The sequence below is a fragment of the Anser anser genome, assembly GCF_964211835.1.
Source record: "Anser anser genome assembly, chromosome: 2".
Lineage (NCBI taxonomy): Eukaryota > Metazoa > Chordata > Aves > Anseriformes > Anatidae > Anser > Anser anser.
Genome location: NC_139721.1, coordinates 79,966,997 through 79,977,474, shown reverse-complemented (window position 1 = coordinate 79,977,474; position 10,478 = coordinate 79,966,997). Strand labels below are relative to the sequence as shown.

Genomic DNA, 10,478 nt, shown 5'->3' with positions numbered 1-10,478 from the left:
TTCTTTCTCAGTGAGAATTTTTAAGATGCTTTTTACTCTTGACATCAGGAAAAAAGCCTGCTTTGCTATTTTTCTTGTTATTTCTCTGTTGCACAGATGCGTGAGGTATGAGTGAGGGATCATGTGTGGGAAGGGAGAGGTGTGAAAAGGAACTTTTGTGTATGACAGGGAGAGAGAAATAAATGGGTAAGTGTTGAGGCGAATGTTTAAAAGTCAAATTTTGTCAGGAAGACAAAATTACTAATAATTTTGTAAGGCAGGCATAATTAGTAGTCCTAGTGTTTTGAAAGTTTGTGTAAAAATTCAGGTAAGGAATAACACATCATCTATGCATTGTGAATTGCATTACAAAAAGAAAATATCATAGCCCAACAAGCATACATCTTCAAGATGACAAATTTGGAGAACAATGTTTGTGCTTTACAATATAGCTGCCACTTAAGTGTTTTCCATTCCTTTGATAGCAGTACTAGTAGAAACACATCACTATATGTCGACTCTCAGATGGCAGTTTTCTTAATGTAATTGACATTCTTTTACAGATTCTTTGGCACATGAATCCTTCCTCGTCTTTTTATAAAGCCATGTTGTCATGTGTGTCACTGTATGTTTTGGAAAATTAAATTGAATACAGGAACAAGAAGCCCTATTCAATATTCCTTACATCCTTGTCAGACAAAGCTCACACTGACCTCAAGAAGTCAAGAGATTTGTCTGGGCAAAGCATAAACAAAGGGACCTGAATAGGATCCAGAAAAGCAACCTGTAAGTGTATAAACCCCCTTAAAACTCCAGTCCTTCTGTGAGGAAGCAGTGGTTGAAATGCTCTTCTCTCTTTGCTTGCTCCTCCAGGCATATCACAGTTGCCATCAGGAAGGAGTGGATCAAGATGCCCATGCCTTGGTCTGCCTAATTTAAAGGGGAGCACATGGTGCTATATTTCCAACCCCCCCCCAAAAAAAGACATCTTCACTGCTTGTTCTATTCCTCACAACTTGGTCTGGGTAGAAGAATCCTGGCAGCAGGAGGAAGATCTTCTGATTACATGTTGGGGGTGTCAGGATCAACCTGTATTTTTCTTAGCCTAGTCTTAATTCTCTGACTTAGGGTCCAAATGTGAAAGGATTAATTTTTTTTTTTTCAGCTCACCTCTTGCTTACTTCCTCCCTAGTGTCTTCTCCACTAAGGAGAAACAGGAGGAAAATTTACCCCTCCCAGGAGGCAACTTATTCATTACATGCCTCAGCATGGGGAGAAAAAATGAAGTTAAAATTTAATTTTAATGTCACTAAATTAAGCCACTAAATTACCTCCTTAAAATGAGCCTGGTAATCCAAGAGGGAAAATCTCTCTCTCTAGGCTTAATTGTGAAAACAATTAGATCTAGATAGAGCCAGATTTCGCCATATGACACAGTCCAGAGCACGCTGAAAGAAACCAAACCCTCGAAAACAGAAAGGAGAAAAGATCATTACAAAAGATGTCTTTTCAAAGTTTCCCTGGCATTTCTCTAGATGGAGCTGCATGGAAGGAGTAAATAGTCGGTGTCTGCTAGGTGGCAGGGAGCATCCAGGATTTGCTCAAGACACTGCCCCAGGACTGTCATCTCCACAGGGAGAGGCACGTGTCCCTGGTGGGCACTGCGCTCCCCTGCAACAGTGCTCCCAAATAAATCACCTTCACTAGTCGGGCAGGCGAGCACCAGAACAGAAAATTAGTTGTGAGGCTTTCTTTCTTTTTTTCTTTTCTTTTTTTTTTTTTTCTTTCTTTCTTTTTTTTTTTTCTTTCCTAAAAGCCTTCAATTATTCACACTTCCTGTATGTTTGCCTGGAGTTGCCCGGCAGAGGAGGTCCCCAGGCCAGTCTGGGAGCAGGGAGTGTTGTTCCAGCTGGGCGGCCGGTCCCTGCAACAAGTGAGCAATTGTTCGGTGGCCGGGGGCCCCAGGGAGCCCCTGTGCCCCCCAGGCAGGGGTCGGTGGAGCGTGGCAGGGAGCCCCTACAGCCCCCTCTAATGCCTGTGCTTCGTTCACACCATGTACCCATCCTGCCTGCAGTCCCTTCTCCTTATCCTCCTTTTTTTTTTTTTTTCCCCATCTGAGCTGTGTCACCTTTTTTCCCTATTTATTTTCTGAAAGTTGACTGACCTTTATTTTTAATAAAATGAAACAAAACAGAATAAAAGCACCACTTGCGCCTTTTCACACTGCTTTTGTCCAATGGGCCAGCAGCACAAAATATTTTGGTTGTTGTCCTGACTTCCACACATCTTAAATGTCATTTTGTGTTTTGGCATGATGATGTTTTTCCAGGAAATTGTGACTTTCCAGAGTGAGAGTCCCCCTCCTAATTCCCTCCCCAAACCCTAAATAATGTCTTTATGAACCATAGCTGAGCAACTATATCTGTTAATGGGTATGTGTATGTTTGTGTGAAAGGCAGAGTTCAGAGGGAATGGGGAGAGAATTAAATGCCATACGTGCCTACAGCAACAAGAGACTTCTCTCTTAATACACAAGCAAGATCTTTGGAGAATATATGTCACGTAAATTTCAAGAAAATAGCAAAAGTTTGTTTACTTGCAAAGCAGATCATAAGTAGTGCACGTAAGACTCCTTACATTTATTCTGTATGTTCACCAATTAGGAAATTCTTCTTCTTGAGCTGAAGGAAGTGGTCTGCAGGGAATAAAAGGCATCTCTTTCAAGCTATGCAAAGTCTACTGTGTTCTGCAAAGAAAGGTAGTTCTTCCAAAAACCACTTCATACTTTCTCATTGCTGTCTGCTGGAATGAGTATTGCATAGGCCAACTGGCAACTATTCATGTGCATTCTTAATTCAGTGGGGAGTGAAACAAGGAAAACATTTTTATAAGACTGTTTAAAAATTATATGTGAGGGAAACAATTAAAAAAATGTGCAGCCATTTTCTTGATGGTGCAAAAATGCCATATCCAACATCCAATTGAAGTGGGCCAATTTTCTCCTACTAGATTTATGTAGCAAAACCTGCCAGGCAGACAGAAAGCTAAATAGTGAAGTGTTTCATTTTAATATAATTTTAATTTAACAATAATGCCAAAAAATAGCCAGACAGGTTTATAGTGCACAAGTCGTACTATCCCACAACTTTCCTTCTGGCTGCCTCAAAATGATGATCAGGTTCTTGTACACCTCTTGAAAAAAAAAAAAAAGAAAAAAAAAAAGTCAGTGGGTATCTGGCTGGAACTGGTTTGGATTTAAAATCTTCCAAATCTTCTTATTATCCACTTTTTCAACCTTACCCTCCAAAATGCTGTACCTGTGGGCACACTCAGGCCATGACTCCCACTAAGTTTAAGGAGCTTTTTATTGCTTCAAATTACATACCTTGAGTATTTTCATTATAGGTCTGTCTATGCTTAATTTTTGTAGCATTTTGACTAGAAATTGCAGCAAGTCGGTGGTTTGCTCACATGAACATTAGCTATCCCCACATATGGGACAGGGAATACATGCAGGGACTATTTTCTTCTCTGCTGCAACAGCTGCGCCAGCCATTCACGAATCAGAGCCCCAGGGCTAACTAATGACACTTTCAGGTGTAGCTTGAATTGTAAATATCTAAGTGTCACCTGACAGCTTCTCTGAAGGATTCACATACCTGTATGTGGAAAAAAAAAATCTCTTACCAAATATCCAGTAGCAGGTAACTCCACGTAACCTAGAAGTATTCAAAAAGAAAGCCCGTATTTTTGGTTGCTTTCATGTAAAACTTCAGCACTGGTAGAAGAGCGGGGATACAAAGAAAAGGCTTAGAAAAAAATATATGCATATACGCATATTTTTAAGCCAAAACACCAAGAATAATGGACTGAAGTGTGAGTAAGAATTAGGAATCAAACAAAATTCGTACATCCATTGCACATATTTTCTGAGCCTTTCACAAAGAATGTAGGTGAGTTTGGGATGATTTGGTTCCACTCACACTTGCACATCTTATGTGGTTGTAGATGACACTCCTTCCTTTTCTTTAAAACGGAAATAGCTCAGTACCACACCCAAACATAAGTGGGATTTCGTTTATTCGCATCAATAAAGCAGCTCAATTCTTGGCTAGTCTGCAGAATTGTTTCACAGAGCTCTCCAGCAAAATAATTGCTTCTGCACATATTCCCACATAACAGAGACTGAGGTTGCTGTTTGCTTGTGTCCCTGGCACAGCTTATCCAAGTCAGTAAAGAAAATCAAACATTCGCTAAGATCAACTGATTTTGAGGCAAGAAGGATCTACACTATAACAAAGGTCTTCAGAACTGATAAGGTAGTATTTTCAATGTAATCAGTAAACAAAATCCACGCCGAATCACAGTCTTTGTATTAAGTATTTGTTGGCTGAGAGAAGGGAAATAGGAAATGAAATAAACTGAAAGATAAATCACAAAAATCCTGTCTACAGGATTGCACGAAAATATCCATATTTAAAGAAACAAAATACTTTTTGAAATCCATTTCTTTGCACCTTTTCTTCTCTTTCAGAATATAAAGTTTGTAATCATTGCAAGAGTATTTTCTGTTATAATATTTTGGAATTTGACTGTTTGCTAACTTAGAAATATTAAATTAACTGTTGCCCTTTTGGTACAGAAAGAGACATATGGCAAACAAAGATTAATTTCATTCTGACTTTCTGCGTATTTAATCTGTACAAATGGATGATTTCTTCTGAAAATCACTTATGATTTACTATACACTTTTTAAATATTATAACTCACTAGAACGCTAATCCTATTTCAAATGTAATCATGCTTGTAGTCAACTTTAAGGATCTATTTTTTAAATGGAGAAAAAAAAAACTATGTATATTTTTTGGGGAAAAATGAAGTAAAATTTCTAAGGAATTCCTGGAATTCAAGCTATTCAAAAAGCATCGGATAGTACTATGGACCGCATGCATCTCTTCATAGTTTAAGTATCTACATTTGCCGTTTTTCTACAGTTATCCTGTATCCTACCATTTACAGCATCTTTGTGACATATGAAATTCAAAGTTTTTTTCTCTTTACCTATTTTAAATTTAATTAAGCTAAAAATATTGTATTTATAGCTATGAATGAACAGAAGTTCAGATAAGAACCCTGTGATATACAAAGAGCGTAAGTCAAACAGCATAAGATTTTGCAGACAGAAAATCTAGAAACCAATACCTCTAAAAGAAAGCTTCACTCAATCCAATCTGTTTTGGTCAATTCCTTCAGTTGTTAAATGTGCTTCTTCTGAAGTTTTGGCATTCTTGCTGCTTCTGTGTGTTTTCTGTGGCTGTGATCTATTACAACCAGTATAAATCTGATTTTTCTTTCTGGTACTTTAAATATTTTGCTTTTATTGTTAGCCTGTGTCTGTTGGAAAATGTTTGGTGGAAAGAAAGATGAGAAAGGTAAAAGAGGAAAAGTATACATCATTGTAAAATAGGTTACTGAAAAAACAAAGAAGTACTGAAATTTTGGTTTTCAAGTGAATTCTGCCTTTTTATGTTTTAGCTGGGAGAATAGAAAGGAGTTAGGAGAAATTATTTTGAATTGCGTGTGAGCATTAGGGTGGGTTCTGATAGAGGCCAGATGACAAACCGTAGTTTGTGGAGTTGTGTCAGCTGTAGCACAAAGACCAAAAGAGACACCCCATACTGTTCTACTACTGTGATCCCCAGCTCCTGCAGGGATAGAGGCACTGGCTAGTTTCCAGAGCTTTGTCCTTTCTTTCTCTGCTCTGCCTGCCCATGGTGAATGACGCTCTGATGCTCCCAGTGCTGCTCTTCAACTGGGGATGTGCCTGTGACTTAAAAGACAAAACTCTCCAAACTCTATAGCCTTACCTTTGACCTGTCTCTTCCCTAAAGAACATTCGGAGGGGCCACAAAACACTGCAGATATTAATTTGATGATGACCTTGAGGTGACCTGGTTTTGCTGCCCCAGGTGAACTTTGTCAGCCACGCAGTGTGCATGGCACAGAGAAGGCACCACTGCCAGCCTCTTGTATAAGGCCAGTGCGGGTGGAGGGAAGCATCCCACCAGCAGAAATTAAGCGTGTTTTCCTTTTTGATTGTTCCAATTCTTTTCTGCGATTCGCAGCCTAGAGAAACAACTCAAGAATGAGGAGAATTTCTGCAGGTCAGGTGCAAAGGCAGGGCAGGATGTCAGAAGTGAAGGAAAGATAAGAAGTTACATTTGTTTAGAGTTTGGTAAAGTAGGATTGGCAGTTTGAGGAACAATGGGGCAGAGGTATTTAGGGCAGTAAATGTGAAAATCGTTGACCAATTTTGTACCACCCAGTCACAAAGGCTGCTGTTATGACTCTTGTCATTATGGTGAGCTTTGCCTCACTCTGAAGGAGAGGTCCCTCAGATGTTCAAGCACTTGTTCAAGTACCAGAGGGGCCTGGATCCAGCTGAAAGAGCCATCCAAATACTCTGTGGTTTTCTGTCTCCATTGACCTGACTAAGAATGTGACACTCACATTAATTGTCCCCAGACAAGGTGGGTCTTAATGGACAGAAATACTTTGACTCTGGCTCTCAGTTCCCCCTTTGGTTTATAGTCAGAGGTCCTCTCACTGTCCTTCAAATCTCAACATTCTTTATTTGTTCAGAGCTCAGTTATGGAACTGGGCACTGGGCCATTTTATATGCTGTGCAGAAATGCTCATTCCGTAGGAGAACCTGCAAGAGCAAGTTATGACATCTTCAATAAATAGCACTTTAAACAGAGTGATAAATTACAAGAAGGCTATCAAAAGCCAAAACCCTCTCGGACCTCAGGTATGCAGACAGAGCATGGAAATGACGTACCTTCCTTGAGAACCCCAAAGAGTACCTGAAATACCTGTGTTAAATATTGGACTTTAAATATTGGTGCAGTAGAGTGTCACATGGCTCTTTGCACTTTTGTCAGCCTTTCATATCAGAAGGCAGCTGGTTTTCTTCCTCCATAGGTTTTGGAGAAGGAAGTGGTACAGCTGGTCAATTTTATACATTTTTAAAAGACATTAACACCTAAAACATCCTAAGGAAAACTTGGTAACCTTTTTCCTAAAGAATGACACCCTTCTCTGCAATAATCTATACAGAATGTTAATATCTTTATAGAATTTTAGTTTTGGAAAATATGGAGAAATACGAAAAATGCCAACAGTGTCATTCTTTTTTTTCCTTCAGTCAGATCTGGGTTACAGAATCTCCTTGACACAGTTTTAAAATATCTGCATGAGGGTTATCATTTTATTTGAAGGCATTTATTTTATACATTTTGTTAAGGTGAGCCTATCTATATTTGGATGACAAGATGAATGTAATTTCTTAATCTCCATGTCAGGTGAAGATTCTATTCTATAAGAAGAGATATAAGAGAAGCCACTGCAAGAAAAAATACACAACAAAGCAAAGCATAATGAAATGGGGAAAAGGGATGTGGAAAACACCCACTAGATCAATGCCCCATGTTTCATCCTAAACGTTTCTCAAGTGGAGCATGTATAAATGACAGGATGAAAGTCTACAGAGAATACTTATGGTACCTTCCATCCAGCAGGTTTCTAGAGCGTTTGACAGAGCATCTCCTCACATGGGCAGGATCTTCTGCTATAATGCCATGAATTTATGAGCAATAAACTGTGTTGCCATTATAGATTTAATGAGAGGTGTCATTGGCCTTCATTTGGGGCCAGAAGCCTCTTAAACTCTTTCATCTCTAAGCTTCCCCAAGAGCCTTTCTCCTAAGCCATGAAAGACACCATCTGTGAGGACATAATTATATGCATGCACCAGGCAATGGTATCAGAAGTGTGTGTTATTTCAAACTCTATAGCATCCCAGGAGCTACTCACTGCCCAGGAGCTAGCCCCATCCCAGGGCCTGTCCTGCCACTGGAGGTGACTGTAGCTGGAGTCAGGAGGACCCAGGTTGCTCAGGCAGCAGAGGGCCAGGTGGAACTTTGGGATAAGTCTGGTGTTCATACAAAGAGAGTCTGAAAGTAAGAGACAGTGATCAACAAAAAAGCGCCTTCCCCTCTTCACCTCAGGCAGCAACTTAAGTTGCTTTTCTGAGGAGGGTTATGGATTCTAGCAGGTCTTTGCAGCCAGGTCTCCTTGCTAGCCCACAGTGCCCAACACAAAGTTGTGGAGAACCAGCAGCATCTCTGCAACCAATTTACAGGGACACAGGAAGATATGTGACAGGCAGGGTTGAGAAGAGTTCACCTCCCCACTTTCTTTCCCTCGCTCTCTCTTTTTTTCTTTTTACATCAGAACACATGCGGGGAAATATCTGATTGCACTAATAGCTTTATTACTTTTAGCATGTACTCACTTAGCCAAACAGGTGAAACTGATTTGTGCCAGGTTTTTACGAGCCCAAGGGCCAAGCAAGCAAAACGGGAGTTTTGTGTGACAGGGCCCAGCTTCTTCTGGTTCTCATCCCAGTTTGAAATTTGTGAGAAAATTCAATTTGAGCAAAGCACCCTTTTCAACTCTGAGACAAGCTCGCGGCCACCTGAATCAAAACCAGATGTATTTATCAGGCCTAAAGATAACAAATAGCGGCTTGAGATCCTGTCAGCAGAGGACCACCAGAGCAAGGGCTACAAAACTCGCTTGCCTCATGAAATTCTAGCACGATGCATATTAATGCTCACCAGATCTGGAGTCGAATCTCCTCGGCTCCTTTTTTTTTTTCCCCTTTAATAAATTCTGAAGAACATCGCTGCATTGTAAACTGGTTATTTGAGACTGTTTAAGTAAAACCAAAAGCCCCCACATCCCTCTAATTCCTCCCCCCTCGCCCCCTCCCCTTCCCTCTTCCCCCGGGCTGACAAAAGCAGGTCTTTTCAAGTATGCCCATAGCAGGAGATGGTTTGTTTTGGCAAGGGAGCAGGTGCCTTCCCCAGCGCAGAGATCTGGAGTGTCAGCAGTGACCCTGAGGTCTTGGGTGGCCAGCTTCACGCTTACACTTCCCCGTGTCAGCCGATACACCTACCACCCACACGCTGAAAGCTTCCAGCTAGCTCAGAAATGCTTAAAAAGGGAGCTGACCTTTCTCTCCTTGCCTCCCTCCTCCTCCTCCTCCTCCCTCCCTCCCTCCCTCCCCAGCCCTCTCCTCCTGTCCCCTTGGAGCAGCCTGGGAACATTATGAATGTCAGGCCCCACTTCTTATAAACAGCAAGGTAGGGGATCGCTTGAACGCTGGGGTTGTGTAACCTTAGCTTCCTAGAGATGATTAAAATATGACCGTGTAAACAAATGATGTCTTAAATCCCTGGAATATTCTGCCCTGCTCTTATCTAAAGAGAAAGAGAAGATGGGAGGATTACGTGGATGTTTTTCAGGGTAATTTTATTTGGTGCTCCTAAGCCAAGGGTGTCTGTTTCAGCACTAAAAGGACCAGTCTTCTGTTACCTTTTAATTATTCTTTTCTATTTGCATTTTCCAAACAAAATCTTTTTCCCACGTGGTCTTCTAATAAGCTTCCATAGTTTCCACTATGCACAACAGGGCTTGACAAGTACATTGCAAGATTTCTTCTTTGTTTTTAATCTGAAAGCTGCCAAATTACTACCTTTTCTCTTGTTGTTTTGCCTTTGAGGACAACAGAGGAAAAGAAACCTGCTCTGCAGTCTTGCAAGATAAAAGCAATGGTCTACTATGAAGGGGAAAGCCAGGGAAATCCAGTCATTCTCCTGGTTTTTGCTTTTGTTTTCAGATCTGGTGAGCCTGATTTCCAGTTAATATATGAAACTATTTTCCAGCTAATAATCTGAAAACCGAAACGATCTCAGAAAGTGTGGAAATGCCCATACTAGATGTCCTCTATGGCTAGCAGAAACCCAATGTCAAGGTGCTACACAGAGCGTGTGCTAGCCTGGGGGACATGGAACACGATAAGGATGGGAGGCAGCATGGCTAAAATGCACCAATATCATGAAATATGAAGTATGAGCTAAAGCAGTCCTTGGGCTGCTCTACACTGGCATATAAGCATGGCCTGGAAAAGTTCTTGCTGCCTGCATTGAAAGATTTCCAGCCCGTGCTGAAATAAATACCTATTAATTGAGAAGTATAATGACTTAAGCTGTTAATTAAATAGAACAAAGGAGAATCTCACTTCAGCTTTCCAACATTTAATAATACAATCCCATGTCAATTATGAAAATACCATTTCATTATTGCTTATAGCCTGCATGACCCTGAACTGAAATTAATGTCTAAGGCACTGTAAATTTTTGTTTTAAACACACACAAAAGCCTTTGCCTGGAAAAGGCTCTCAAGACATAATTAACTAATTCAGCCTATTTAATGGTGGTAGCCACTGTACATCACAGGCCCAGACTGTGCTCTGAGGCACCCTTGTGTAAAGCTGTGCGCTGTCCTAACAGCCACCCAAGGGAAAAAGAGGCAGATTATGATCTGAAAAGGAGATGAGAAATGGCATTTGAGGGAGAACTACCAACGGCCT

At 40.7% G+C, this 10,478-nt stretch overlaps 1 long non-coding RNA gene across 1 annotated transcript; it reads right to left on the bottom strand.

The window, feature by feature from the left end:
* Nucleotides 1-1,415: 1,415 nt before the first annotated feature.
* Nucleotides 1,416-5,399, bottom strand: LOC310895741. Its single transcript, XR_014580921.1, has 3 exons — nt 5,182-5,399; nt 3,667-3,698; nt 1,416-3,171 (listed from the first exon to the last, which is right to left on the bottom strand). It is a non-coding gene; the product is annotated as an uncharacterized lncRNA (long non-coding RNA).
* Between the last annotated feature and the right edge of the window lie 5,079 nt (nt 5,400-10,478).